Genomic DNA, 7592 nt, shown 5'->3' on the forward strand with positions numbered 1-7592 from the left:
GAATAGTCTGAACTTCCTGAGTAGGAGAATGAAGTTAAAAGAATTACATGACTTCATCTCAGGACATAAAGCTATGATAATTAAGATGGTATGATTCTGGTATAAAGAGTCTAAATAGAAGGTACTGGAGAAAGCTGGAGAAGAGAAAGATTTAAGGCTGCGTGGGAGAAAGTCAAAAGAGTAGCTTTGGTCTGCTAAGGAAGAATTTGTGGGGGCAATAATAGAAAGATCTCATGGGAATTTTCACTAATTAGTTTGCTGTTTCTGGTATGTGACATAATTCTTTCTTGAGTGACAATCCTAAATTTTCAGTGAAAACTTCTATAGTTCAGAAGATGCTTGGGTTAAGTCAGATTTTTATAGATCTCCATAGACAGTAGAACCAAGTAGATTCAGATGAACAAGGGTAGTTGAGGGGCAGGGGACATCAAGAGGACAGTTAACAGTTCAGAAGTAATTTAGAGTATGGGGAAGTCAGTGCCTGAAATAAGATTAGACATTTTACTAAAGTGTGGGACAGCTTTTGAATGTTTCAAGTGAGGTTTAGATTCTGCTTAGCCAAATTCTCTATGTCCAGGTAAAGATTTTTTCCTATATAAAGGGGAATTTCTGAATCTAGGCATGGTATATTATACAACCCCAGGAGGCTGTTTCATGTTTTCTTGTTCTCTGAATTCTTGCTGAGCGCTGGTCTCTGGAGTTGTGCAAGCCATTTGGCAGCCCTTATTAAGTCTGAAAGCTAGCACCAAGAAAAAGCGGAATATAAAGCTTGCCATAATAATCTCCAAGATAATATGCTACCTCTTTTAAGTTCCTTATCTGTGTGTGTCCCTAAATATGCTCCTTACTTTTCAGACTTCTCAGCTAAAAACCTACTAGAAAGAACAGGGAAGGGACACCGTGAATCCATCCATCAGATGGGACTCCCAAGAGGAATTCTCCTTTTGTCCTCTGTCTTCTCTAATGTGGGGGTTGGGTCACAAAAAAGGAGATCTCTTAGTCACAGCCTAGATTAACTGCATGCCCTTTTCAGTCAGTTAAAATCCATTTACATAGTCCTAATTAGTTATTAAGTATTGTCCATACAGAAAGTGAAACAGTCTTACTGATTTCCGTATCCAGCATCCATTTCCCTGCTTTTGGTGTGGTACTGATTTCTTCCCGGGGTATCAGCCTCTCCCTCATGCTGCATAGTGGTGCTGTTCCTGGAATTGAGAGAAATGGGGTGCATGCCACCTGGCCCCAAAGACAACCATGGCCATTATATTCCCTGGCATTCCTGATTGGTTTCAGGTAGGCACATGATTTAAGCTAAGCCAGTCTGAGTGAATCTCCTAACTGTGAGAAAGACTTTCTTCTAATCTGGCTAGAACTTTTCAGTAACTTCTTTATTGTCCTTTAAGTGAGTTTCGGCCTGGTTTTATTTGTTTGTTTGTTTTTGAGGACAGGATCTCATGTAGCCTAGGTTGGCCTTGAACACCCTAGGAAGCTAAGGCTGGCCTTAAACTCCTGATCTTCCTGCCTCTTCTTCTCAAGTGCTAAGATTATGAGCATTCACCATCAAGCTTATTTTATGTCTGGTTTGGTATTATTGTAAAACAAAGTAGCTGGGGGTGAAACACTCAACTTTTTCTCTTCTCTGACCCATTCCAACTCTTGCATTGTTTAAATGGTATAGTTATTGTTTCAATTTCAAGGCAAGTCAATTGCCATGATAAACAACCTCAAAGTCATTCCTCTTCAGCTTTAGTGTCCACTTCATTCATCAGGAGGATGAAGAGGAAGGACAGAGCAGCACATGCAAGAAGTGTTTTATGGCTCACACCCAGTTAGGGAAAACCTTGCTTGTGTTCAAAATCTTTGCTCAGAACTTAGTGTAATACGCCCAACTGCATGGGAGGTGTTTGAGCTGTGGCCCTGAGCGAAAAAAACTACACTCTAGATCCAAGATTGAAAATGGAGTTCCTTTTTATGGATTCCCTTACTTGAGTGACTTTATTCAGCCAGTCATTCCCTTTTTCATTAGCTGTTTCTTTCTTTCTTTTTTTTTTTAAAATAATCTTTAAAGTAATAGAAATAGAGACAGAATATTATTAAGAAAGGGAAAAGGCACTTACAAGTATGGTCAGGGCTAGTGAGCTGGAAAAAAAAGCTAAACGATGCTTTGTCATGTGAGTTCTGATCATTTATAGGTTATTTACATAGCACCCACCTTCTTCTCTGTTTATTTCAGGTTTTTCTTGTGCCTGCTGTTTACTGCATGTAGTCCAGCTGGGGAAGGGTTTCCAGGTTTTTTTTGCCAACTGCTCTCTCTTCTATGTTAATCTAATGTTTCTCTTTCCACATCACAAGTTTCCTGTCTCAACTCCTCAACTCCCAGTACTGTGGTCCCAGAAATCTTTTGGGGGAGCTGCAGAGTAGAGATCAGTCTTCTATAAATTCTTTGCTAATGAGGGGCATAGTCACTGCCTAAGAGGGGCCACAAGACTCTCTCTCTTCTTTGTCTATTGGTTAAAGATGAGGATTTGGATTTCTGTAGTAAGTCTGTTAAAAATAGGTCTAGGGTATCAAGAAAATGACCACACAATCCAAAGTATTTCAGCAAGGCCAAAAGTTTGAATTCTGCAGAAGTGTGCAAAGCTGTTCTGAACCCAGCAAGCAAGCACACCCAGTGGGGGTCCCGCCAGGTTTTTATTTCTAACACAAAGGGGTCCTGTGCCTCATTCTGACTAGTCAGAGCTTTCTCACATTCTTAAACTGTTGCCTAATTCAAAACGGTGTAGCTGATAAGCAAAAATGCAGCTTTAGAGAGCAGGAAGCAACCTTGAACACAACCTTTAATCTTAGAAAAATGATGACTTGGGGAGGGAGTTTTGCCAGATTTCTTTAAAGATGGAACGTTCTTTGTCTCATTTAACACTTTGATAAAAAAAAAAGGCAGTGCATTTCATTTACATTTTCCACAGGACTTGGGGTGGAATTCCTGTATTATAAGGAGGGTAGCTTGAAATTGTCATATATCCTAGAAGACACAAAAATTGTAAGATTAAAGATACAAGGTTTAAGCCAGAGTAACACCATTATGTTGACCATTGAGCCCAGAAATGGCTCATCCTCCTTTATCAAGCCTTCTCTTGGCCACTTTAATCCAGCCAGAGCTGTCTCTTCTCAGCTTCACTCGTTCTGCATTCTCCTCTGCCCGACTCCTCAAGGCCAGTGGCTGCCTGGTCCAGCCTCATATGCCTAGTTGTCTATAGGAATCTCATAAATACATATCCAGAAATGTTTGCTCTGAGGAGACCTGACCTTCCTTCTGCCCCAATTTCAGCATGGCAGCCCTTAGCAAGGACATCTTCAGGAGGCCTTGTGTGTACCTGTCAGCTGCACAGTTGTCTGCCTGCCTTCCCAGCCCATTCATAACTTTCTCAGCTTCCCGGGCCCAGGCCCAGATGGATACTGCATGCTGTAACCCTGAACATGCATTTCATGAAGTGTCTTTCTGGCTTCTTTCTTGTCTCTGCCTCTCCAAATATCATCTTCTAGGTCTACCTACATCCAACTTCCTCTGGACAGTCTCCCCATTCTCCTCTGCTCTCCCTGGCCACCCTTTCCTTTGGAATCTGGCAATCTGTGTTGCAGGTAACTATGGTGGCCCTTAGTCCTAGCTTTTCCGAGAAAGCCCTGTGTGCAAATGATGCGTCCTCTTGCTGGGCACATTGGACCAAGGGCCTTGTGTGAAGAAGAGACCATGAAGAAACTGCTGTGACTTCAGGAATGTGGGCAGAACTAAGTCCTTCAAGACCACACCTCTTGTGGTAGAATCTTCCTGCAGATATTTGAGGAATGGAGTTTTTAAATGATTCAAGTCCAGTCTCTTTAGGATGAGTAAGCTGAGGCACCCAGAGACGCTGACTGACTGAAGATGATAGCTGCTTAATGACAGAAAATCAGAGAACATGGCCATTACTTTTAGGGCTGGTATCCTTTCCTACCATCTGCCTCCTCTATCTTCTATTTTGCTTTGGACTCTAGCACACTTGTGCAAGAGGTAATAACTCTACAGAGCAACAACTGCCTGGTGGCCTTCTCCATGGTTCAGAATTATATAACAGTGAAGGCGCCACTCAGACTTGCCGATTTGAATTCAACTTCATATTGGAGAGTTTGAAATTTCATGAAATTAGCCAGGATGAACTCATTAGATGTTCAAACAGACAAAGGTAAGATGGGAACACAGGAATGAAAGTAATCTTATTTGACAGCAAAAGGACTATGGGTGAATCTCTCTCTCTCTCTCTCTCTCTCTCTCTCTGTCTCTCTGTGCCAGATGAGAGGATGACTACAATGAAATTATTTTGAGTCCAAATGTCTTGCAGTCTTGCATGCTACTTCTAAAAAAAGATATATTTATGTGCGTGTTTGTGCCTGTAGGCAGATAGATGCCTGTGAGCAGAGGTCAGAAGAGGGCATTATATCCCCTGGAACTGTATAGGCAATTATGAGCTGCCTGATCTGGGTGCCGAGGTCTGAACTTTGGTCCTTTGCAAGAGCCAAAAAAAAAAAAAGCTCTTAATGGCTGAGCCATCTCTCTAGTCCCCTTGTATGCTACTTTTAATGTAACTGAGAAAAGCCCTTTTCTTCTTATTCTAATTTCAAAGTTTACTAATTCTAACACTTTATCTTCTTTAAAGTTCCCCTGTTATCTTTCTCTTTTTCATTCCAAACCACCTCAGGTATTTGAGTCTCATTTGTATTAGGTGTTTGTTATTGACTGTGTCAGTGAGATGAAACCTGTGGTTTTTAACATGGTGGAGCTTTGCAGACTGGACTTTGCCTGAAGGGTTCACACACACACACACACACACACACACACACACACACACACACACACACGCACATACACACAGAGTGCAAGTCGATAGGCAGCATGAATAAATCCCTTTAGGTAAGATGACTCAGATCTTAAAGGTAGACAGTTCTTCAATTATGTTCAAATATGATATAAATCAATTTTTCAAAAGAGACTGTCTCCAAAGATAGAGAACAAAGGCAAGGAGGCTGTGTGAAGAGAGGCTGGAGAGGGATGGGGGCGGCACAGCAGGTGGCTGGGAGAGGCAGTGTGAAGGCAGGGGCTGGGAAGACGAGCATTTTGCAGAGGCGATATGAAGGCGGGGGGCGGGGGGCGGGGGGCATGAAGATGTGGGTATTTTGGCGCTGATACTTTTTGGCAGAGAGGATTCTGTGTCTTTTCTGCACTGGAATTTGGGACAGAGACCTGGCATTTGTGTGTGTGTGTGTGTGATATTGGTCTGATGGGTTTGCTTTCAACACCTGAGGGGAAGATCTGAAGGGCTTTTGTAAGGGAAGCTTGCCAGATCACAATCTAGTGCAAAGAATAGGAAAAACAGGCTGCTTTCAAAATTACTAAATCACTAGGAAATTGAGAAGTTTTCTAAGTACTCCTGATAGGCTCTGTTTGGAATTTGCTGTGTAAACCTGGGTAGAGACCTGGGTTGATCAGTTTGTGCTCTGCACAGAGGCCCAGGCTAAGGTAGCAACCAGGAATGCAATCCAGTCTGACTCTATATACTGGGCTCTGTGCTGGCATGTGCTGTCTAGCTTGAGGCTCTTTTCCCCAGTTTACCTAAAGTTGCCTCACTAAGCCAAATGTGCCCTTTTCTAGTTTGCATAAACACACTAAGCAAGTTCATACTTGCCTAGAAAAGGGAAGGGAGGCAGAAGAGTGTCCCTAAACCAATGATGGGCCAAACTACTAAGACCAACATAGCCTGTTTCAAATGTTTAACTGACCAGTCAGGTGTTTCTCCTTGGGAATCTGAATCTAAATACTGAAATAAGTTTAGCTGGTAGCAGGTGAAAAGGCAAAAGAGGGCCTGAGCCAGACAAGTCATGGATGTATCTAAGTTAGATGCCAACAAAGCTGTGAGTTCACCGTATAAACACCATAGGAAGTTTACAAAGCCCAGGATCAGGGTAGCAATGTAGTCAAGCAAGGCTTTGTGAAAGAGCTAGACCCTTAAGGCAGAGGAAATGTAGAAAGGGAGGTAGGCCAGGCCAGAGACTGGACAGAGTCAACTGCACTGGGCCATGCAGAGGAAAAGGCTGATTGAGAGCCACCATTTGGGACTGTATGAGAGCACTGCAGGCACAAGAGGCCCCTCACACTTTTACTAACTGCCAGTATATCGCCTCCTTCCTCTCCGCAAGTCAGCGCTTAGATTCATCTTAACCCCAAACTCGAGAAAGACAAAGAATGACTACTAAAGAAATCACACTACGCCACAGAAGATGGAAAGCTAAAATTATGCTGTAATAATCTTGCCGACAGAATAAATGTTGTAGTGGATTATTATGTTGTCTAAAAACAGTCTTTGTGAACAGTGAATGACACTTGTGAGATTTTCGGCTATTTGCTTTGCAGTGCTTCCATTTCCATTCCGTTTGGAGTGATGGTTTCTCTTTTCCAGCACCTCCCCTCTTCCTTCATCTTGGCAGTGGGAAATAACCTGACGGGGTGCCTTGAGGAACTCTCAAGGAACAGCCACTCAAAGTTCTCTAAGATTCTGGAAAATTCCACTCTTCGATCTCTCTCTCTCTCTCTCTCTCTCTCTCTCTCTCTCTCTCTTCCCCTCCCCTCTCTCTGTGAAGAGAGGCTGAATAGGAGCCACAAAGGAGCCTAGCAGTACTGGCCAGCTGCCATGGAGACGGGCGTTTGTGAAGAGGCATTTGGGAAGAAGCAGCCCAAGGGCGGGGGAGATGCTGGAGGACACAGTAAGCCATTTATCAAGCTTCAATTTTGAACAACAAATGTGAATGTGCTCACACACCTTTATAAACCTTATAATTAATTTTTAATATTTCACAATGTAAATAGGATTATGGTATAGCATTTACTAGTTACATGAAGGACTGGGGAGAGGGCTCAGCACTTAAGAGTACACACTGTTCTTGCAGAGGACTTGGGTTTCCAGTATTCACAAGAGTTGGTTCACAACAACCTGTAACTCAAGCTCCAGGGGATCTGATGCCCTCTTTTGGCCTCTGTGGGCTCCTGTACTCATGTGCATATGTATACATGCATACACACACACACACACACACACACACACACACACAATTTTTTTTAAATCCTTAAAAATATTTACATGAACAATTATAGTGGAAATACAATCCATTTTTTAAACTTCTGTTGCCCAGTTTCTCAGAATCTCTCTTTGGAGATGATCTTTCCTGCCCTGCCCCACGGAGGTCAGACGAGAACGTCAGATCCCCTGGAACCGGAGTTAGAGATAGTTGTTAGCCATCGTGTGGGTGCTGGGAATTGAACCTGGGTTCTCTGCAAGTGCAATCTCAGTACTCTTAACTGCTGAGCCATCTCTCCAGCCCCTGACATGTATTTTAAATTGTTTGTTATTTATTTCTCATATTATGCCATCCTATACCTATTTTTTGATCATTTAATATATAATATATATCTTGGAGATAATTCTAGGACTTTAGGATTTTTACCACTGCTTTATTTTTTAATATATTTTATTTATTTATTATATACTTTTATTTATTATTTTTAT

General features: G+C 42.2%; 1 long non-coding RNA gene across 1 annotated transcript in view; it reads left to right on the forward strand.

The window, feature by feature from the left end:
- The first annotated feature begins 1156 nt into the window (after nt 1-1156).
- Nucleotides 1157-7592, forward strand: part of LOC115067979 — a 48425-nt gene continuing 41989 nt past the window's right edge. Inside the window, exon 1 of the long non-coding RNA XR_003847344.1 lies at nt 1157-1293. This is a non-coding gene — a long non-coding RNA (uncharacterized LOC115067979). The remainder of the gene's footprint in view (nt 1294-7592) is intronic.

This window comes from Nannospalax galili, unplaced genomic scaffold (assembly GCF_000622305.1).
Source record: "Nannospalax galili isolate Female #2095 unplaced genomic scaffold, S.galili_v1.0 scaffold346, whole genome shotgun sequence".
In the NCBI taxonomy this organism is placed as follows: domain Eukaryota; kingdom Metazoa; phylum Chordata; class Mammalia; order Rodentia; family Spalacidae; genus Nannospalax; species Nannospalax galili.